The sequence below is a fragment of the Lissotriton vulgaris genome, chromosome 2_2 (assembly GCF_964263255.1).
Source record: "Lissotriton vulgaris chromosome 2_2, aLisVul1.2, whole genome shotgun sequence".
In the NCBI taxonomy this organism is placed as follows: Eukaryota; Metazoa; Chordata; class Amphibia; order Caudata; family Salamandridae; genus Lissotriton; species Lissotriton vulgaris.
Genome location: NC_141688.1, coordinates 132448028 through 132471019, shown reverse-complemented (window position 1 = coordinate 132471019; position 22992 = coordinate 132448028). Strand labels below are relative to the sequence as shown.

Below are 22992 nucleotides of genomic sequence, written 5' to 3'. Positions count from 1 at the left end.
ACAGTGAGAAAAATAAAAACAATCAGAAAACCTAAGACAGGGCAGAAAGTCTCTAACGAGTAAAGAGCCAAGTTTTTAACCCCTTCCTGAAAGCAAGTAAGTTGGGCGTGGAACGCAAGGACAAAGGTAAAGAGTTCCACAACTGAGGGATACCTCCCCCATTGTGCTGCGAACACCTCTTCCCCCTCCCCGCCCCCCACCCAGATTCGGTTCCTACTCAACTGCACTGTGTATCTTGTCTGTACCAGCACAGTAACAGGGTTATTTTTGCTGGGGTATGGCTAAGGAGCAAAAATTAAGGGTCGTTTTTGTTTTAACTCTGCATTCCATATGAGGCATGACATCACAAGCTTTGGCCCACAAGGCTCTCACGGGGCAGGGAGAGCAGCGCTTTGCTGCCCTCACTCAATTAGCCTCTGAGGAGGGCTGTACACATAACATGACACACCCCGGAGGCCCATAAATCCGCTCCCGGGACTACTGCAGAAGACCAAACTGCTGAAACTTGTGGACCCTTTACTATCGGATGCCATCTAATTATTTTTAAATTCTGTTCCAGATTTCTTTAGTGAAAACTATCTGTAAAATAAACCATACAATATATAGAGACTGAAACATTGCATTACATTGACAGCTTTGAGACGCCACAGGGCATGGGTTTGCATTTCCTTTAGTACCTTGAATTGTTTTTTTTTTTCCTTTTTATAAACTATACATTTCAGCAGGGGTCTCCAACCTTTTCTGTGATAAGAGCTACCTCTGTTCACTGAAAGTTCTACTGAGCTACTTATATTATTAGCGTGATAATAGTGATCACGTCTGACAACTTGGCCCCCCGTGCAAGATTACCGGCAGTGATCACCCCGCCCATCACACAGGATAGCCAGCATTATTGTGATAAAGCCTTTAGCGATTTGAAATGCCTCTGCATCGAATACATGACATCCATGTACCTGCAGTGCCTCTGTCGCCTAGTTAATAATTCTACTAAGTCGCCCCAATGCCTTTTGATTTATCACTCAAATATTAGCTTTAAATATATTTTCGAATCCAACCATTTTTTTCCAATATCACTTTTTAAGTTCTGAAAATACACACATTTGTGTCTCGAATGACATGACACTTGTATCAACTTTGGGATGCATATATGTATTAAACCCAGCATAAGCTTCTTCTTCACTAGACTGAACTGCACACAGGAGAGCTATTTACAAGTAGCTGGAGAGCTTACCAGTAGCTCACGGCTACTTGTTGGAGTAGCCTTCCTTATAGACACAGCCAACATATCGTCACTCACTTTAGATAGGCACAACCTATTGGTTTTGCCAATGCTTGTTTATTATTCTGCAGCATGTCCCTTTTACTTTTAGTCTTTCGGTTTACTTGCAGTCTGGGGACTCAAAGAAATGCATTCTTTTTCTAAGCTATTAATTGTCAATTCCAAACGGTCTTGAAACGTGATCAACCTCATGGTAACCCGGATTCAGAGAGCAGTGACCTTATTCAGTAGTATGAAAATGGGCCTGGGAAAGGAATAAGAGGACACAGTATAATGGTTGGTAAGGTAGAGATCAAGAGCTGCAGATGCATCTTAATAGTTTTTTCTATGCATGCATCTTAATAGTTGCATTCACTGCACCTGGACTTGTGATCTCCTTTAGTGAAATAACCACAAAGATAAACACTTATATGTACGTTTATGGAGCAATTGATCACAAATTAAATACCATGGCAAAATACAGTAATTAAGAAATAGCCAATACCCCTAACCCACACCCCTCCAAGGAGAATTAGATCTGCATTTCATTTTTGCAGAGGCAACCCAACAAATCAGTTAGGATCTATTGTGAGAGTCAGACAATAACATTATCCAAGAGTCCTCCGATTGGGGAATCGAAAAGTGAGTAAGAGTGCTCCACCGAAACAGCAAGTGCGAACTCGCCTGATGAAGAAACCGCCAATGTGCATGTTAGTCAGTTGTCTTTGTCACCATCATGAGAGGTTCCTACATAGAAGTTCACTGAGGTATCTGCAACAAGTGACTGGTTCTGGCAGAACGTCTTGCAAAATATTCAGTTTTTCCTTTTTTTTTTACATCCACTAGTTGTAATCTTAATAAACTCATGCAACCTGCAAGGTTGTCTATTATTTTATGGTATAGGTATTCATACAGTTCAAACCTAAGTAGAGGACTTGTGGAATACTTCACAAGGGTACAGCGGGGTGAATTTGGGATGGGTGAAGGACACAGTTTACACACACACTGAATTTACTTCTCTTTAGTATCGATTGTCCTCTCCACCTGAATCATATTATCAAAGACCAGGGTGAAAACAGAAAATAGTGCTGATCTATGAGGTTCGGTTTACAATTTAGTATCTTTCCTGCCAACATTGGATTGATATGGAAAATCCTATTGCTGCTTTGCGACTAACCTTTTTACCATGATACTTAAATAGTGGTGACTTAAGCGTTATCCTAGTCTACGGAAAAACACAGCTTAGCTGTGTGGATACATATGTCACAATACCTCTGGGGTGTTACATATGATGCTAATTGAGTTATAGAGTGTGACGTATAGTTATTGATTACTATTTGTTGCCTTTCATTTGAAAAATTGATGAGCGTTTGTTGGTGAAGACCCTGGAGAGTAAGGGATGGTGCATGTCTTAAAGAGCACACAGTTAGAGTCCTGGCATCTAGCATCACTCATTGAAATATCTGGTGGTCTCCATCTCAGCACATACCTCCACTCGTTGGAGCGACCTATATTGGCTCCCAGTGGCCTTCCATATTGCTTTCACATTGCTTTCCGTCACACACACAGTTCTTTACGGCAGCGCCGCAGAGTATCTGAAATTAGTTGATTTGATATTTCCTCTTAGATGGTCTTAAGATCTGTGGGCATTCATCTGTTGATGCTTCACAGGTTTGCCAGGAAAAAGACGGAGAGAAAACCTTTTTCAGAGATTGCCACCAATTTGTGGAACAATTAACATATGGATTAGAGAGATCTTCAAAAGCTGCGTCATTTCAGGAAGGCGTAAGAGACCCTACTTTTTAAATAATGGTTATCTTATCCCAGGGTCGCTAAGGGCTTATTCGCCCTATTGGGTTTTTAGCATTGTATAAATCTGATTCGATTTCATTTGATTGGATTTGAGTTTGATGTACCATTACTTAGTCACTACATCTGTTGATCTCAATCATAAATTATAGACCTGGTTGAAAAGTTCTGTTTTTAGAAGTCTCCTAAAGAATGGGTAGTTCAACTGTGCTATAATGACTGGGTTGATTGAATTCCAGATTTTGGTTCCCTCTCTTGGGGTGCTGCCCTATCCTATGTTTTTGTCTTTTCATACACAAAGAAGACTTAGTGCACAGACATAGCAATGAATCCAGGCTTTGAGTGGGAGTCTTTGGAATGCTTTTACAACGTGTTTTTTGTGCTCCTGGTTCATCAAGTTGCATGTCAGCCTTGACACTTGATTCACCACTTGCTGTTGACTATTGATTATTATGTTGGACCACATGCAACTGCATTGTATTGTCCAGTCGTTCCAGAACCAATGCTCGAGTCAGCTCCTTTTTGGTTTATTTGGACCAATAATAGAACTATGCATAGAAGGGTTATCTTGAGGTCCGAAACTTTGAGACATGTTTTTGCTGGATGAACTAAAGACTATGCCATATTGCTGATGGCACTCTCTCCATTTGGAGCGACCGGCGAGGACTGCAGGCAGAAACCCCGATACAAGGGGCGTTTTCGTGAACCCAACAGACCCAAAGTCGTTATCTGCTGAATCGTGAAGCATCACGCAGCGACTTAACAATGAAATAAATGAATCCTGAGCTGAAGGCTCCGAAGACTCTTCCTATCTAAAGGGCGTTTTGAGTCTATATCCTATTTGAGAAAAAAAAAGTATAGGAACAACGAAGAATTAGCTACATTTCGTAATTGAGGTTGCAGAACACTCAGTTCTTTTAAAGATTAGTATGTATAAAGTATTACCGTGAAGCCTGCTGCACGTGGACCTGCACAAGAAATAATTCTATTCAAGGCCATTCTATAAAAAATAATTTGAACATTGAAATATGGCCCCCTTTTAAACAAATTAAGTCTAATTGAGAGAAGCAACCTTGTACTATAAATCGCTGTCCCCTAAACGCTAATATTAGTGACGGTTAACAAAACAAATTTGTATGTTGTCTATTTAAGTATTGTTGCGAATGACGGTCACCTGATATAGGCAGTTTGCCGAAACGCGCGTAGCTTCAATCCACCGCTTTGCCTACCTCAATAGTACATCGACCTCAAAAATTCTTATGTTTTGTATTTTGTGTTTTATGTTTTTGTGTATGTTAATTAATACAAATTTATGTGTTCAAGTATAATGAATTTGATTGTTGAACAAATTTGACATATTGAATGAAAAACAAGTCAAAAAAATTAAATTAAATACTTATTTATATTTTTCTAAATAATGGGTCTGACTTTTTAGTCATGTGTAATTGGTCGCTACTGGTTTGAATTTATTCTTTTTTCACCCAAAATAAGATGGCATATATTAATTGAATGTTTCCCATTGATATTTGTACCCTACGAATAGAAAACCTATTGAATTGTAGGGGTCCCCTGTTTTTCAAAAAGGCACTGGGTGAATAAACAGGTATGAGGTCCATTGTAAAGCAGTTGTTCCTTTCACCTCCAAAACCATAACATCTGTTGTGCTCCCGCTCCGATACAGGAGAGTCTTCCTTACGCAGTGATTGGCGTGGTTCAGGAAGACTGTGATGTTACCTTGACTGAGCACTGTAGGGGTGTTTTTCAGTAAACTGGGATAGTGGCGATTGGGCTGTTCCACACTATACTTTACTCTTGTACCCTGTTCTCCTCAAGCTCTGGTTACTAAAATAAATTTTAGGCACTTAGTGGCCATATCAGTTTTTTCCATCCTCCTCTACACAGCCGATAGAGCTAGAAAAATAATGGCTACCTGATGAGTTTTGTTGTGGGCAATAATTCAGTCCGCTTGGACGTTTACTTCTTCTGTTTTTGAGCCGTTATGGAATTAAATTCAGATTTTTGTGTTAATTGAGATATTCTGTTAAGGGGCCTCCACTGTAGGTTCCCCACATTGGGCCTTTTACTTAGAGTCTTGTTAGAATTGTTCTGAACTGTCTTCTCAGAGGGTGGGTCTATTTTGATCACTTTGAACGTTTGGCAGACCCGCTGCGTCCGCGATAACTGCCGCTTCCATGGGTACAGAGGTGCAGATGTTGTAGAAGTCAGACCTGCTTCCAACGTTCACTTCCTGACCTCCATCAGCAGCGGCTGAGATTGGTTGCTTTGGTTAAGTGCTTGCACATGCACCAATCATTTTATGCCAATTCAAACAGTGACACAGTAGCCCCTGCAGGATCCAAAGGCCTGTTACCCAAGATAACTGAGGCAAGTTGCCAGGTCATAAGCTGTTTACCTACCTGCCACTTCTGGCTGGCTTTACATATTTGAGACTGAGGTGTCTAGTGCAATTAAAACATCTTTCTGCATAATCTGTATGGGAGGTAAACACTGCCCTCGGGGTCTAGCTGTAATTTTACAGTCTGCACTCCAGTTATGACTGGATTTTAGCACCCCACCAGGGTCCAGAGAGTCCATTTTCCTTCCTTGCATAAGGACACATAGCTTCATTGGTACTATACTGACCTGCCGACCCTGGCCTCTTCATTTTCTTGCACCACTTAATAACATTTTCTTTCTTGCCACCAGTTACCATATATTATATACTTTTACTAATGTTTGTACATTATTTAATGATTTTCTTCTTGTTCCTTTACAGCTGTAAATTACCGAAGAAGGGCACAGCTTCCTGCGAGACAGTAAGACTCTCTTAAATATTCACTCCTAGCTTGTTTTTATGTTGATTTGGATGCAGCTCCACCTGCTACCACACAATTAATTCAATTGTTTCCAGGCCAAGAGGTTTGTGTGATAGATTAGTGCTTTCTGGGAGTTCAAGTGACCTTCCATTGAATTGATTAGACTAACACACCTGGAATCGTTGATTTGTAGGTGAAAATATCAAGGCTGTAAAGACTTGGAGGGTGGTGGCAACTCCAGTAAGACCAGTCCCCTCAGATGTGATCCCATGAAGGGTCTAATGATCGGTTACATTCTGGGGAACAAGAGCATCTGCACAGAACCTGCGGAGGAGATTTGTACACTTAAGGCTCAAAGACCTTTTGAGTATATGTAATGTTGTGTGTATTTGTAAAGAGCACCATCAACCGGAGGGGTATCCTGGTGCTGAGCAGGTGTGCGTGCCTAGCCCTACCTATGGTAGGTTGGTTAATTGAAAAGGCAGGTCTTCAGCTTCTCTGTGGAATTCAAGAGGGAGGAGGCTCTGATGTCGAGTGGGAGGTCGGTCCAAGCTTTAGGAGCGATTTAAGGGCATGCCCGTCCTCTTGATCTGGTTCTGTGTATACGTGGGATGTGTGCAAGTAGGATGGGTGAAACTGAAGGGGTGCAAAGATCCACCAGCGGTTCTCGATCCACAGTTTGGGCAAACACTGCACTAAGGAATTTAATATTCTCACAATCTCAACTTCAACATCAGTAAGACTGTGCAGACCCTCTTGCAGTACATAACCAACTCAGTCCCCTAGCCGTATATGGGATGAAAAAGAATCCAGGTTAGTGGGTGCTATTGCGCAATGTAATGTAATTAAATCCTTGAACCACCTGCATTTGGAATGCAATTTACCACAATCATGTTTATATACCTATATGCCTAAATGTGTGCGCCTGTATTCACACTCAGCATCTGGGTGGTTTACATCATGGTTCTCTTTTTTTATATTAACCTTCTACTAGGATCAAGTACTTTTTATCAAGAATCTATCTACAGCTATTAAGAATGTATCTTAAACTTTCAAAACTCAAATATGGATCCTGGGGCTTGATAAAATAGAAGCGTATTTGATGATGATACACAGGAAATGTGTTACTATTTGTGGGAAGAAACCCATTTTTAAACTCCTTCACTTAAACTCCTCTGCCTGTTTCCAGTGTTTATTGAAGTCCACCGAAGTAATCTGTGATTTGACCATTTGTACAGTCATAAACATTATTGGATAGAGATCTTTTAGCGAATTTCTGTGTCCGGTCATGTTAAGTTAAGTTGTAATGTAAATTATTAGTGAATCAACAATGGAAAAAAATCACTGTTAGTTCATACCTAATTTTGGAGAAAGAAGTGACTCTGCAGAAATGTTTTTGATAATCAGGCTTGTTATGTACTAGATTTTCGTTCAGTTACTGCTGAATATGAGGATGCCTTGATTTGTTAGATGTTGCAAGAAACCGTGCAGCCTTAGTAAAGAAGCATTGGCAAAGCCAATAGGTCAAACACTGGCTGTCAGAATTTTCGCTTTAACTGCATAATTTTTTGTTTTGTCATGCTTTTTATATAACTTTATTTTTTGAAGAGGCCACCAGATAATTTGCAAGTGCAAAAAAAAAACATTTACCAAAAGCAAAAATATTTTTTGTCTCAAAAGCTCAAATTGCCATACAAGCCCTTACCTTCTCGGAGTTGAACAGGGATTCGTTGAACTACACTGGAGTGTTTATGTGATGCTTTTGTGTTCCAAATGTTGATGGAAAGTGATTTTTTTTTATTACCTTTAAAACACAAGTTTGAGGATGCGAGTGAAGAACATGCTGGATTCCTGTCAAAATATCGGTCACAAATCCCACATCTGCAGCCAATACTGATGGAACTGAGCAGTTTTCTCTGTGCAGTAGACAGTAATCCTCACGCGTTCCCCCTCCACTGTTACCTTCACAGCTGAAAATGTTGACTTTTGAAGGGAAACCACTGGCCCAGAAAGTCATGCTTTCGATTCCACACGCTTTTTTTATAGCCCTGACATTTAATCTACTATTATGCACGGCTCGTAAACACAGGCTGTTGCTGAGAGGCCACAGCTGTGAAACCTGGAAAGATGCACGAAATCCCCTGCTCTCACCAGCCCCACTAATACCGTGCAGTATTCGACCCAGGCCCTTCCTGCAGCCCCCTGAAGTATTCTAGTGCTTCCAGATCTCAGGGAAAGGGATGGGCTCTCTGCCCCCTCACCCTCCAGGCTGAAATTTGGGCCTCAAAGTGGGTATTCATGTATGCCACTGCAAATACAAAAATAAATATCGTCATTTATATAATGTTTTGTCAATTTTTGTTTATAGCGCTTCATGCCATACTTTTGCCTTTTCTAAACGTTGTAATAATGAACCCATGCTCTTGGGGCACTGGGCTGCCAATACTGGAATCAGTAGGCAGTTAATTAGCCAGAGCCATTGCTGGAGTTCAAAGGTCGCGGTTGTACACCATGACACACCAGCTTGCTGGCAGGTGAGACATAATTATAAAGTTATCATTAATAGTCCATTCAACTTTTAATCATTATTCATCATTCGATCAGGTGATGTTGGGGGTTTGTCCCTGTTATTCCATATTTGAGATACACCCCTTGTAGACTCTAGGCTTAACTCGCTAAACAGCCGATTGTTCTTGCAAGAACTGTGTCCCGTGGGTAATGCTATGCAGCATGGCTAGAACCCTTTGATAAAGCCAGTAAGTGTCAAAGGTACGACCTATTCGTTTTGCCAATGCTTGTTTAGCCAATCAAATATATGCCTTGGTTCTCATTTAAGGGCATCCAGGTAAGCATGTCATATTTTATAGTGAAACTTTGTAAGGCCTTCAGTTTCCCTCACTCACTTAAAGGGCATAGTTTAAAATTGACAAAAACGTAAGCCGGTATGCAATGGTAGGTTATTTTGGTCAGACACAAAGCATGCCAAGTTGTGACTGTCAGAGAAAGTCTATTCCAGTACACAGCTATGCCTCTCTGTCTGAGGGGCACATGTTACACACTCTTCACACAGGGTGAGCTGCCAGTTTTCGCCTTCCAACCACAGATGGTCTAATCTGATAGAGAGTTCTAGCTGCAGATTCCTTACCTTAGAATTTCCCCAGGCGTCAGATTGGATCTGGAAGATTTTTCTCAAGCAGTACTCCTGCGCATCTCTGGGTGGTATTGATTGGCTCCACGTCTGTCTTCGGCGTTGTCTGCGCTGGAAATTGTGTTGCTGTACCTATAGAGGCACCACCCAGGCGTGCTGACGTCAGTTCTTTTCTTTCCACGCCTGCCAGTGCTGATACAGAAAAGAGCTTAACCCGCTGTTGTTTTTTGACAGGCTTTTTTCTAAGTTTTTGGCGACTACTTTTGAGGTTTACCTCCTGGTGTGTCGAGGAATGTCTTCGCGCAAATTGTGTTTCAAACCCAGGGTGTCTGTCACTGATGTTGGTGATGCTCCTGCAACTAGTTATTTGTGGTGTCTGGTGCACCACCACGACACCAAGGTGTTTTCCGGTTGCCGGGCTGTGACTCCAATGGCTTTGAGGGAGGCGTCCCTGAACCTGCTAGCGGCCTGGCATGTGGCTCCGCGTAAGCCGAGATGAAGGTCCCGTGATCGTTTGTTCATATAAAGTCCTCCTCGTCCCATTTCATGTCCCTGGGACACTCGGTAGGATGCACAAAAAGAAGAGCAGGAAGTCAAAGTATTCTTCGACTTCTCGTCCGATAAGGAGAGACAACCTCTGTGGTCTAGACCTTGTTTTCAGGAACCTGCACCTGGGCCGACTCTGAGCCTCCCTGAATTTCCAAAGACTAAAGCAACCCCGCCCAATTGAAAGAGTTTCATGAGTCCTTGTGTCTCATATTTGGGCCGCCTGACTACGTCGATGAGCCTTTGGGTCCGAGGGGTTATAAGGGGCCCCATCTGGTTCCGTACCATAAGCTCTGGCCACAGGTATCCATTACTGGATCAGGACCGACGTCAGTCATGCCATCTGGACCTACGCTGTCGCTGGTCCAGATGCCAATGCCTTCACCTGGCTGTAGCCGATTGTGTTTTCGAGAGATGTCCAAACTTCTCTTATGGACATGCCCTTCAATGGCACCCATCTATCTGTTAGAAGACAAGGCAGATTCGGAGTTCAAACGCTTTAATGAATGTCGTGCTACAACCTGGTCCTTAGGCCTCTTAACTGTCCCTCGGCCACCTCAATCAGCCTTTTGCGGCTAAAGAAGGTGCTTCCAGCTGCACAAATTCCCATCCAGACAATGTGCAGTCTCCCCAGCCTCTGCATGGCCAAGGGCGCGGTACCCACAGATCTCGGGGGTCAGTGGCCAGCAGTATGGTCTGTCCTCCAAACTCTGCTAGTCTGACATTTACCACCATGGGCACTCAGTTGGTGGTAGGATACACCATGGACTGCCATGGGCTGCCCCAATGGCAGTTCAAAACATCAGACAGGTGGGTTCTGCAGATTGTCCAATTGGGCTTCCCCTTCGAGACTACCCCTCCTATCATCTAATGACCGGCTGACGGAGGATCATCTGTCCCTTCTCCACGATGAGGTCTTTGCACTCTTGGCCAAGAGAGCCATTGAGAGGTTTCTGGAGCCAGCAGTAGGCTGTAGTTGTTATTCCTGCTACTTTCTGGCTCCCCAAAAAATTACAAGGGGCCTTTGCCCTATCCTTGATCTCCAAACTCTCAACCTCTTCCTCACAAAGGAGAAATAAAAAATGCTCACGTTAGCTCAGATATCGTCTGCCCTGGACTCATGGGACTGTATGGTGGCGTTGGACTTGCAGGATGTTTATTTTCATATTCTCATCCTGCCGGCCCACCCGCGCTACCTGTGGTTTACAGTGGGCCACAAGCACCTTAAGTTCACCGTGCTTCCTATTGGCCTTACCAGCACCCCTCGGGTGTTCGCCAAGGTAGTGCTCGTGGTTGCAATTCATCCGCGGAGGCCAGGGGTGTCAGTCTTCCCTCTACCTCGACGACTGTCTGTTGAAGTTGGGCTTGTTCCAGGCTGTGCCCCCTTCCCCCCCGAATGGCGATTTCAAGATATTCAGGCTCTGATACTGATGTTACAGCCTCTCTCCTGGTTTTCAGTGTGACTGACTCTGAGGCTGCTGGGCCTCTTTCCTCCTGCTGGTGACCCATGCCTGCTGGCATATCCGGGATCTGCAGTGGGACCTGAAGTTCCTGTGGGTGCAGCATCAGGAGAAGGTCTGCAACCTGGTCCAGATCTCTGAGAGAACTGCAACCAATCTTCAGTGGTTGCTCACAATCCGCAATTGGGTCAGAGGCACACCCCTCTCCCTACTCTAACCTGATCTCACAGTAGAAACAGATGCTTCACTCCTGGAGTGGGGCGGCCATCTAGGAGAGGTGGAGATCAGAGGACTCTGGCCTCTGGCGGAATTTCAGACACACATGGTGCAAGTGTTCATTGGCAACACCACCGTCACGTGGTATTGCAGCGGTGGTCCCGGCCTGTCCGATACGTTTAGGGAGGTACTGGTAAACCTCATGGTCTATCGGACTATCACCCAATGATGATGCTGTCACGTACCTATAAAGGCGGAGAACCAAAATATACCGCCATCCGAACCTTAGCACGTGATTGAGGTTTTTTTTATTGGTACCGTGAAACGAAAGAACTAAGAAACCCTGGTGACCCAGGACGAGTGATCCGTTCCCCCTCTGATTTTTTGACCAGCCAATTTTAATATAGTAGGCGACTTCAATCTACATTTGGATGTCAGGCAGGATGGCGACATTGTTAATTTTTTAGATGACCTGGCTGTATGTCAGCTCCTGCAACGTGTGGTTGGTGCCACCCATTTGGTCTAAACTGGGGTGGCATGGTGAGCAAAATAATGATGGATTTAACCCAGAACTTGACTGGGGGTGAATGTTTTGATTTGTTCTGCATTCCTTCCATCAATTGTGTGTCTTTTGCTTTCTCACCCATTTGGCTGGGCATCTCATGGATCCAGTTTTTTTCCCAATCTTAATGCTTTGAATGTATTGACCCCCCTTCCTATGACATGGACAGATGATTTCCTGATCCCTATGTTCATATGCTTAGTAGGCCATTACTAGTTTTCTTACCCAGTCCTTAGTTCTAGATGTCCTTGGCATAAGCTTGACCTCAGAAAATTAGAACACTTTCTTCAGAAGCAGTGCCCGCTGCCAGAACCTAATGTGGAAGATGCTAACAATAATGTCCAGTACTGGCTCTCTAATGTGCTAGACATTTTTGTCCCTGTTAGACCAGTTTGGATTAGTAAAAAGCAGGCTGGACCCTGGTTAACGTAATCTCTGGAGCGCTCTTGGAGGAGATCATAGGATGATTCAAGAAAAACACTAAACTGAGCTGCCATTAAATAATATAATAAATTGATCAAGAGATGTAAAGCTGAATATTTTGCTACCAATAATAGCAATAATTCCTCTAAAGTAATTTTCTCTCTCCTTAACAGTTTAACTATACCGGTACGTGCCATGGATCATATGGAAGCCTCCAGTGACCGCTGTGAGAAGTTGGTAAAGCAATTCATTAGCAAAGTAGAAATCATCTACCCCAGCTTCACTGTCAATCTTGCTGACTCCTGCCCAGCAAGTTCAACTGGCATCATCATGCCACGGCTACACTTATCAACGCCTATGACCTTGTCAGAGCTGCATATTCCATGGAAGAAGGTCAAATCTGGCTATCCTGCCGACCCTTTCAAGACGGACTTGTTTAGGAAACTGCAGGACTGCCTATCCGCTCCCTGCCTTGATTTGATAAATCTCTCATTGACATCTGCATTGGTGTCTAGTCCCTGGAAGCATGCCAAAGTCAAACCTCTCCTGAAAACCTACGTTGGATGCTTCAAAACCGAAAAATATCCGTCCGATCTCTCTTTTGCGATTTCTTGCAAAAGCAACATAAACTCAAGGCAATGCCATTTGAACGAACGTCCTGGAGGAAAATCACATTGTGGACATTTCCCAGAATGCTTTCAGGTCAGTGCACAGTACAAAGTCTGCTTTTCTCGCAGTCACCGAGCACATTAGCGGTTCTCTGGATGAAGGCAGTTCCTGTGTATTGATTTTATTTGACCTAAGTGCCGCTTTGACACAACATCTTGCTCCAACGCCGACGAGAGATTAGGGTTGGATGCTCTGCTTTGACTTGATTGTCTTCTTTTCTCGCTGTCTGCTCTTTTCAGGTGGTGTCTCCTCCTTTTTGCTCCAACTGGCATATTTTACGCCACAGCATCACCCGGGGCTCCTCCCTGAGCTCTATGCTGTTTAATATCTACATTCAGCCATTGGCACAGGGTGTGAAATCTCTGGGCTTTGCACTGGTGTCCTATGCTGACGACACCCAGCTTTGGTTCTCTTCTCTGGGACTCCTTCATTCGATCTAATCAACTTCCAAAAAGGAATGAAGTCTTTCCTACACACGTTCACCAAATGTTACTGTCTGGACAGTCGGGTCTGCTGGGATGGGCACTTTGCCCGTTCGTTCCTACAGGACTTTCTCCTTTATAATTAGTTCTCAGACCCACCTCCGGGAAGGTTATTTCTTGGCTATCTATTCTAAGGTAAGGAATCTTCAGCTAGAAGTCTCTATCAGATGAACAAGTAATGGTAATGCCTTATCTGGTAGAGACTATATCTAGCTGCTGATTTCTTACCAACCCACCCATCCTCTATGCTCCTTGAACGGATTTCTTGAAACAGGGATGACCCCTTTAAGGTCCCTAGTTTTGACACTCCAGGGGTCAGTGTTTTTCATGGTTCTGCGTTTCTGGCGTGGAAAATCGTGAAAGTTAACTGACAGCCCGCCTGAATGGGACCTATATGGGTACACTGACAGCGTTTCTGGCACGGACAACGACAGACGACGAGCCGAGAGACACTACCTACCGGCGCTCTGCTCATGAAAAATCTACCGGATCCAGTCTGACTCCTGTGGAAATTCTAAGGTAAGGAGTCTGCGGTTTGATATAGCCTCTACCAGATACAGGCCCTACAAACTTTATTATTCCTGTTTATCTGACATTTGAACAGCTTTTATCTATTTTTGTTCCATGTGAAACACTTTCTTGCCCCTGCACCTAGGTCTGGGCTATGCAGATATGCTGAATAAACACAAATGAAATCGTTTACCCAGTTTTGCCCATTTTAAGATGTACTTAAGGTGTTTAGTTTAAGCAAGTAAGAGAGGAATGAGTGGATCACTAGCATCTTGTATAGCGCTCTTTATGGACTCCACAGCCTCTCACAGATTCATAAGCAGGATACAGTATGAAAAGAACAGGCATCTTCTTGCAAGTTTGAGCACCGATTCATTCTTCATAAACTGTGATATCTTGGTTGTGAAAAAATGACTGTAGGCCGGTGGATTTAGTTTAACTCTTGTTCGATATACCTTCATTTAATTGTGCGTGTTCTGTCATTTTGGAATTCCTGTAATTTTTTTTACTTTGATGAAGATTGTAATTTGATTTCTCAGGACTTTTTAGGTCTGGCTGAACAGAGGTTTAGTGGTTTGGTGGCTTCATCACACCTATTCCTCAAAAAATGTATAATAGGAAGAAGACCACCGAGAGAAAGAGCTTGGGGTCCGCCCTCTATTGCCTTTGACTTTTGTGTGTTTCTGTTAGTTTGCTATCCGAGCATTTTATGCATGGTGATTTTGTCCTATTTGTGTTCACATAACGTTTCTAGATGGCACACCAAGCAGTCCTTTTGTTAGACTGCAGAAGCTACTTGAAGTGTAGCCTGCAATTCCAGGCCAGTGTGTGTTCTTTGATATATTTACTTTGCTAACATCACATTTGAATTGATATTTATGCCTTGGTTAGGAAGTGCATGTTGTTTCCCTTAGCCTGTTATAACTAGACAGTGATGTTTGCTAATCCCTAGTGCACGTTTTTTGGTTTTACTGTTGGATTAGTCTTTTATGTTCACAAAGTAAAGACATTTGCGCACAGACTCTTGACAGTGCTACAAACTTACTATTAGTTTCTGTATGAAGTGCCTGGGACACAGAAATGGTAACGATTCCAAAATGTATAGAACAACAATGTGTATATGTTATAACTGATGTTCCTTACATAGAGGCATTGATATTGTGACATATTCAACCCCGTGTTGGGTCAATAACTTCCTAAAATCATAAAGTCTGAATACAGTAACAACTGGGTCTCAAATGCTAGGAGTTATTAGCACATTTTTCCCTATTTACAGGTGCCAGAAAGGCATTCGGGTGTAGAATGCACACCTGTTTATTTGTGGACGCTGCACACTTGGAAAGCTGCAGGTGTGCATTTCCATCGTATTTTTGCCTGCATGAGTACGCTGAGTTAGGTTTTGAGAGGTAGTGTAATTTGCAAAGGCCTCATTTCAAGCTCGTGATGCAGCTGTAGTGTGAGTCCTAGAAAGAGTACTCTCAAATCCCAGAATTGTAAGCTTGGGCTAACCTCACCTGCAGCGCCATTTCACAATAAAACAGGTTCCTTTTTAGGTCGAGGCTACCGTCGCAGTGCGAAGCAGTGGGTGGGCGGAGCCAAGATTTTATGACTTCTACAGTGGGGCTTTAACCCGCCTCTCTCTTCCATTGGCTAGCTTCGTAAATGGAGGCTAGCCATTGGAAGAGATGTGTGTCACTCGGGGCTGGAGCAGATTCGTGGGCGTTTCTTGCTTTTTTTAAGCCCCGCCCCTTTTTGTTCATCATTCGGAGGTGGGCGTTTACTTTTTTTTTTTACACAGATGTTTTTCGTCATTGCTAACCTCGTCCTGGTCCCACGCGGTTGTATCCTGCCCCCCTCCCGCTGTCCGTGTCTTAGTTCCCGCCCCTCCCTCGCGCTGTCCGTGTCTCCGTCCACTATCACGGCGCGAACGTAACTTTGTTAAGGACGAGCGTTTCTTCCAAGACTTTCAGCATCTGAGTTCCACAAACGTCGCTCCAGCTTTTTCTAGTTGTTTTATTGGTGTCTACAAACACTGTGTGATGCCCAGTGCCTGGCAGCCCAGGAGCACGTTAGTATAGACACCCGGGCTGCTTTGTCGTGTGTTTGTGCAGCCCCACTTCTGTAACCCTATCCGACGATAGTTTGCTCTCCTTCCACTCCTGTAACATCTCAGAGCCGGCTCCCGGAGTCAGGCATTGTGCACTGTACGTGTTTCACGGGTATGTTCATTGAGCTTCTAACACCCCTCACTTCACCCATACAACACATTCATTCACGAGTCAAGCCTGCCCATGCCGTGGCCCTCACGTTATCCTACAGCAGTGCTCTGGAAAACATTTCATATCAAGTCACCCTTACACACATGAATTCCATGTTCACGCATTGAATGCCCTGCGCTGTCCTCCGTCTGGGGATCTCGAGGCGAACCTTCCAGCTTCAAAGGACCGGACGCCCCACTCAAGACGCAAACAATGCTCACGGTGAGGCCTCGGGAACTAGGCACAATTCCCACTTTTTTGGGCAATTATTTTTTCTTTAAACCGCGAGCTGGAGCCGAAGGGGTCTGAGCACTTTACAAGAGCACTTGTTGCATTTCAGACGGACACATTGATATTTTTTAGGCTCGGAGAGATTAAGTAATTTGTTAATTTTAGAATGTGATGCTCCAGCTGAAGCTCCAACCTGGTCCCCCAGCGTCAAGGTTGGCTGCTCTAGCCATTACGCCACATCCATGGTTAACTTCAAGGTGCCAGAGTAATTTGAGAAAAACAAAAGCCACCTAGAAGCCGAGCTAGGGCCTGCCACGGCTTAGCCTCACTGTAAAAAGAATAAGCTTCCCCCTTTCAGCTTCTGGAGCTCTGTGTGCGCTACACTTGAGATTGAGTACGGGGTTGAAATCACTTTTGTCTTTTTTTGGGCAATTTGTGTTTCTTTAAAGCGCGAGCTCGAGCCGAAGGGGTCTGAGCACTTTACAGGAGCACTCGTTGCATTTCAGACGGACACATTGATATTTTTTAGGCTCGGAGAGATTAAGTAGTTTGTTAATTTTAGAATGTGATGCTCCAGCTTAAGCTCCAACCCGGTCCCCCCAGCGTCAAGGTTGGCTGCTCGTGCCATTACACCACATCCGTGGTTAACTTCAAGTTGCCAGAGTAATTTGAGATAAACAAAAGCCACCTAGAAGCCGAACTAGGGCCTGGCACGGCTTAGCCTCACTGTAAAAAGAATAAGCTTCCCCCTTTCAGCCTCTGGAGCTCTGTGTGCGCTGCACTTGAGATTGAGTATGGGGTTGAAATCACTTTTGTCTTTCTTGTTCACCTGGTGTCAATTGTCAATAAAGTTTTCCCCTTTGGGTGAACTTAAAAGCAAACCACAATATTTATACAAGATACAAAGACAATTGACCTACATTCACAAATGTGGAGCAAAAAATATAAAACATGCAATAGTCATACAGAAAAAAATGTACATTTTATTTCAGTAAGTTAAAAACCAGATTTTAGTAAACACATTATAATACATCAGAAATTCATTACACACAAAAATGGGACAATATAAAAGGAAAATAATTCCAATTAAAAAGGAGAAAAAGGACACCAATATTCAATGGTTCGATAAGATATGCTTCATGAAGATATGTCAGATTTCACAATCACATGAGCTTCTTATTTCTATTGCAAAACATTTCTCCAACAAAGTGCATCGACGCGTTTCGGTTATGGCAAACAGATATTCAAGGCCAAAAACCTTCCTCAGGATTAAAATTGATATCCCATTAAAACAATATCTTGACTAAATTCAAGAAATGTTGCTTACAATCAACAGCATTACAATAAACGGCCACCTTCACAATGTACCTTTAAAAGCCTTTCCTTGTGCGTATAAATATATACTGCACAGGTCAGAAGACGTCCTCAATCACGTCCTACAAGCAAAACGGCCACCGGACTGAAAATATTTCCGATACTTAGTCAGACCGCCCGCAGCCTGCTAACGTGGCGCCAGAAACCGTAACGTGGGGTTCTATTTTCTGTCCTCCTGGTGTCAATGCCTGTCTCCTGTTGTCTGGGGGAGAGGAGGGGGCGGCTTCTACCGCTTTCTTCGATAAGAGGACGTTGACTTCTGACCATAGCAATGTACGCTGGACATTGGACGTTTTGAGGGAATAGACTGTGGCGGGGTGGTGAACCTGAGACATATTGAGAACCCAGGTGTCTTTTGTGATGTGTTGCCCCTCTCTCAGATAGTGAGACATGCTCCCCCTACCGAGAGTGTGTAACAGAAGAGGGGATTGGATCCTGGTGCCGCTTTGCCCCCTTGGGCAGGCTGTTGAGCCGAGCATCCTCTCATCTCTTTTCGCTGGTACCACCTTTGGTGTTGCTGTTGAGATCTACCTGTGTACCAGTGAGGGCTTTGAACCCTCTGACGTAGGTAGGGTAGGAATGATCTTCTTGGTTCTTTTGGTTTCGCTTGACCCACTGCTTTGAGGGTCTCCATTTTGGTTTTCATTCTCACCATTTCGTCATCAGCAGAGAGTGGAACCGGAGAACTGCAGCTCCGGCTTGAGGGGTTTTTGCCGGAGTCAAGCTTGCCTCCTTAAGTTCACTCCATGACCGTGTCCATGTGTGGCTAGGAGGGAAGAATCCGCAGCTGACTAGGTCCCATGGTCCCCGAGCTGAAGATCTCCATGAAGTCTTCTCTCGTCTCTTGGGAGAGGTTCAGTGAAATGCTGGCTGGAACCCCTGAGCTCTGTCAGATCTCCCAAGAGAGCTCTATTGCTGACTGCTTTCATTGGTGTTGCTGTCGTGCTGCAGACTCTGCTGCCTGCGAGTCCAGTTTCCTGCTGTCTTTATCCACAGGAGCAGATCATGATAAAGATATGGAAGGGTACTTCTTGGCCTCTAATATTATCACATAGTCTGGTGAAGGATCAGAGCTGAACAGCAGAGGGTCTTGTTCAGGAGCCCAGTATTTCTTCTGAAGCCTCAACATAGCAGGCTTAATTATAGCCAATGTGAGAAAAAGCTCCATTGCAGGCTCTAGCAGGCCAGGGACCAGCGGAAGTAGAGGTCTGGAAGATGTAGGCACACACGCCGGCATTTACCATTTACTTCTGCTGAGAAGGAGCGGACCGGCCCGTACCGCTCCCCCCTTCCTCCCAGGGTGAATGTGACCCTTCTGAAATACGCTTAATAAAGAATTGATGCGCAATGGACATGCAGCCGGCCCAGCGCTCCTCTGGCCACGTTTGATGCTTAATTCACCAATACTGCAGTCAGAGGCTGAACTTCCTCTCTTCAGGCCGTCCGCCATGTTACTGGGGTTTCCCTTTAACCCGCTCCCTCCCTTCCTCCCGCTCTGTGTGTGTAGCTTTTTTTGTAGGTGGCTCTGTGTGTGTGTGGGTGGCTCTGTGTGTGTGGGTGGCTCTGTGTGTGTGTGTGGGTGGCTCTGTGTGTGTGTGTGGGTGGCTCTGTGTGTGTGTGTGTGTGGGTGGCTCTGTGTGTGTGTGTGTGTGGATGGCTCTGTGTGTGTGTGTGGGTGGATGGCTCTGTGTGTGTGTGTGGGTGGCTGTGTGTGTGTGTGTGTGTGGATGGCTCTGTGTGTGTGTGTGGGTGGCTCTGTGTGTGTGTGTGTGTGGGTGGCTCTGTGTGTGTATGTGGGTGGCTCTGTGTGTGGGTGTGTGGGTGGCTCTGTGTGTATGTGGGTGACTCTATGTGTGTGGGTAGCTCTGTATGTGTGTGGGTGGCTCTGTATGTGTGTGGGTGGCTCTGTATGTGTGTGGGTGGCTCTGTGTGTGTGTGGGTGGCTCTGTGTGTGTGGGTGGCTCTGTGTGTGTGGGGTGGCTCTGTGTGTGTGGGGGTGGCTCTGTGTGTGTGTGTGGCTCTGTGTGTGTGTGGGGGTGTGGGTGGCTCTCTGTGTGTGTGGGTGGCTCTGTGTGTGTGTGTGGGTGGCTCTGTGTGTGTGTGTGTGGGTGGCTCTGTGTGTGTGTGTGTGTGGGTGGCTCTGTGTGTGGGTGGCTCTGTGTGTGGGTGGCTCTGTATGTGTGTGTGGGTGGCTCTGTATGTGTGTGTGGGTGGCTCTGTATGTGTGTGTGGGTGGCTCTGTATGTGTGTGTGGGTGGCTGTGTGTGTGGGTGGCTCTGTGTGTGTGGGTGGGTGGCTCTGTGTGTGTGTGTGTGGGTGTGTCTGGCTGTGTGTGTGTGTGTGTGGGTGGCTCTGTCTGTATGTGGGTGGGTGGCTCTGTGTGTGTGTGCGGGTGGCTCTGTGTGTGTGTGTGGGTGGCTCTGTGTGTGTGGGTGGGTGGCTCTGTGTGTGTGTGTGTGGGTGTGTCTGGCTGTGTGTGTGTGTGTGTGGGTGGCTCTGTCTGTATGTGGGTGGGTGGCTCTGTGTGTGTGTGCGGGTGGCTCTGTGTGTGTGTGTGGGTGGCTCTGTGTGTGTGTGTGGGTGGCTCTGTGTGTGTGGGTGGCTCTCTGTGTGTGTGTGTGGCTCTGTTTGTGTGTGTGGGTGGTTCTGTGTGTGTTGGTAGCTCTGTGTGTGTGGGTGGCTCTGTGTGTGTGGGTGGCTCTGTGTGTGTGCGGGTGGCTCTGTGTGTGGGTGCTCCGTGTGTGGGTGGCTCTGTGTGTGTAGGTGGCTCTGTGTGTGTGGGTGGCTCTGTCTGTGTGGGTCCATCACCACCCCCTTTTGTACCGCTTTTGGCCGCCATAAGTGTGGCAGGGTATGCTCAGACGTGAGTCCCTTGCTCACTTTGCCACTGGATTCAAGCAAGCCGGGCTGAAGACGGCTGTAATGCCAGAAACCGGTCCTCGGAAGCTTGTTTGCGGTCCAGGGAAGACATGGCTTGGCAGTTCGGGCTGGACTGTTCCCAGGAGGCACAGGGTCAGACTGATTTGCATATAGCCATGTCTGAACTGGGGTGGCAGAGTGGGCTAAAGAACGGTGATGGATTAAACCCAGATCTTTTGACTGGGTGTGAGTGTTTGATTGATTCAGATGCTCCGTCGATCACCACCCCCTTTTGTACCGCGTGGGGGTGGGTCTGTGTGTGTGTGGGGGTGGCTCTGTGTGTGTGGGGGTGGCTCTGTGTGTGTGGGGGTGGCTCTGTGTGTGGGTGGCTCTGTGTGTGTGGGTGGCTCTGTGTGTGTGGGTGGCTCTGTGTGTGTGCGGGTGGCTCTGTGTGTGGGTGCTCTGTGTGTGGGTGGCTCTGTGTGTGTGTAGGTGGCTCTGTGTCTGTGTGGGTGGCTCTGTCTGTGTGGGTGGCTCTGTCTGTGTGGGTGGCTCTGTCTGTGTGTGGGTGGGTGGCTCGGTGTCTGTGTGTGGGTGGGTGGCTCGATGTCTGTGTGTGGGTGGCTATGTCTGTGTGTGGGTGGCTCTGTCTGTGTGTGGGTGGCTCTGTGTGTGTGGGGGTGGCTCTGTGTGTGTGTGGGGGTGGCTCTGTGTGTGTGTGGGGGTGGCTCTGTGTGTAGATGGCTCTGTGTGTGTTGGTGGATCTGTGTGTGTGGGTGGCTCTGTGTGTGTGTGTGTGGGGGTGGCTCTGTGTGTGTGGGGGTGGCTCTGTGTGTGTGGGGGTGGCTCTGTGTGTGTGTCGGTGGCTCTGTGTGTATGTGTGGGTGGCTCTGTGTGTATGTCAGGGTGGCTCTGTGTGTGTGTGTGTGTGTGTGGGGCGGGGGGTGGCTCTGTGTGTGTGGGTGGCTCTGTGTGTGTGTGTGTAGGTTGCTCTGTGTGTGTGTAGGTGGCTGTGTGTGTGTGTAGGTGGCTGTGTGTGTGTGTAGGTGGCTCTGTGTGTGGGTGGCTCTGTGTGTGGGTGGCTGTATGTGTGTGTGGGTGGCTGTGTGTGTGTGGGTGCCTCTGTGTGTGTGTGTGTGTTTGGGTGGCTCTCTGTGTGTGGCTTTCTGTGGGTGCAAATGCAATAGGTCTGGCATTTGCGAGCGTTTAAGCTACTGGCACTGTAAATGACTATGCCATTTATTTGTTTTAGAAACAAAAACATAAATTAAAATAACGACATGAACAATGCCAATAGCTCTAACTTTAACAATGCCGAGACCATTGCATTGTAAATGCTTGTTTATTGCAGCCATCATAGGATGCAAGCATTAGGTCTTTAAACGAAGAAGTGAAGGCTATTTTCCAAGTGCTGCACATCACCATGACATACCTATAAAGTTATTCCACCTGGCACTGAGGCGTTGGGAGCCCCCACCTCCGAGGCGAACAAGGTTAGCCATACTAGCATTTGTGAGGGCACCCTATGCATTGCAAGAGCGCCCCTCTGAAAGGTAATCTCCAAATCCTAGTGGTAGTTTCACTTTCTGACTCTATCCAGTGATCTCTTTTCTTACAGTGTGACCCAGTCGTTAATCCATCCTGTTCTATTTTTAGATAATTATCTTCTTTCAAGAAAAACAGTGCACTAGCATTTTATGCAAATGCCTCTGATTAACGCTCGTTCTAAAAGCTCAAATGCAGCCTTAATGATAGGGTTTGAGATGGCAAGAATGGAAGATAGTAGGAAAGGCAGGAAATAGAATGCAAAGTTACCTAAAATTAATTTTCAATTTAAGCTTTTCCAGGTTAGATGAAGGAGCTGCTTTGTTTTCCTTTTCTAACTGCCAGTCCCACAATCGTTTTCTAGTATTGTTAAAGATCTTTGCATTGGTTTTATTACACTCAGAAGATAATTTAGTTAGATCACTTGGTTTGCTCATTGGCATCTATTTCTATTTACTTTTAGAATTAATTAGAATTATTCTTTTGCCATTGATTGGTGCCGTTTTGATGCGGTTTGTTACCTTTGGCCCAAGATATGTGTCTTTTTCAAAATAATTTGATAATTTGAATTAAGCTAGCATATTTGAAGATCTGACTCCCGCAAATCTTGCATTTAGGCATTTAACACTTTGTGGGGCATATTAAGTCGTTTGTATTTACAATTCCTGTGTCAATTACCAGGAATGCCCAACAGTGTAAAGTCTGATAAAGCTATGTAGCCATGGGCGTCCGCAGGGGGGGGCAAGGGGGTGCGCTTGCCCCCCCCCCCCCCCCCCCCCCCCCGGATCGCCGGTCTATCCGGTGCTGGCCCAGTGACAATGTGATA

General features: G+C 45.5%; 1 long non-coding RNA gene across 1 annotated transcript in view; it reads left to right on the top strand.

Moving 5' to 3' along the window:
• The window catches only part of LOC147729152 (uncharacterized), a 552739-nt gene that overhangs the window by 358554 nt on the left and 171193 nt on the right, over positions 1–22992 (top strand). The window contains exon 4 of the long non-coding RNA XR_015309185.1: positions 5844–5883. This is a non-coding gene — a long non-coding RNA (uncharacterized LOC147729152). The remainder of the gene's footprint in view (positions 1–5843; positions 5884–22992) is intronic.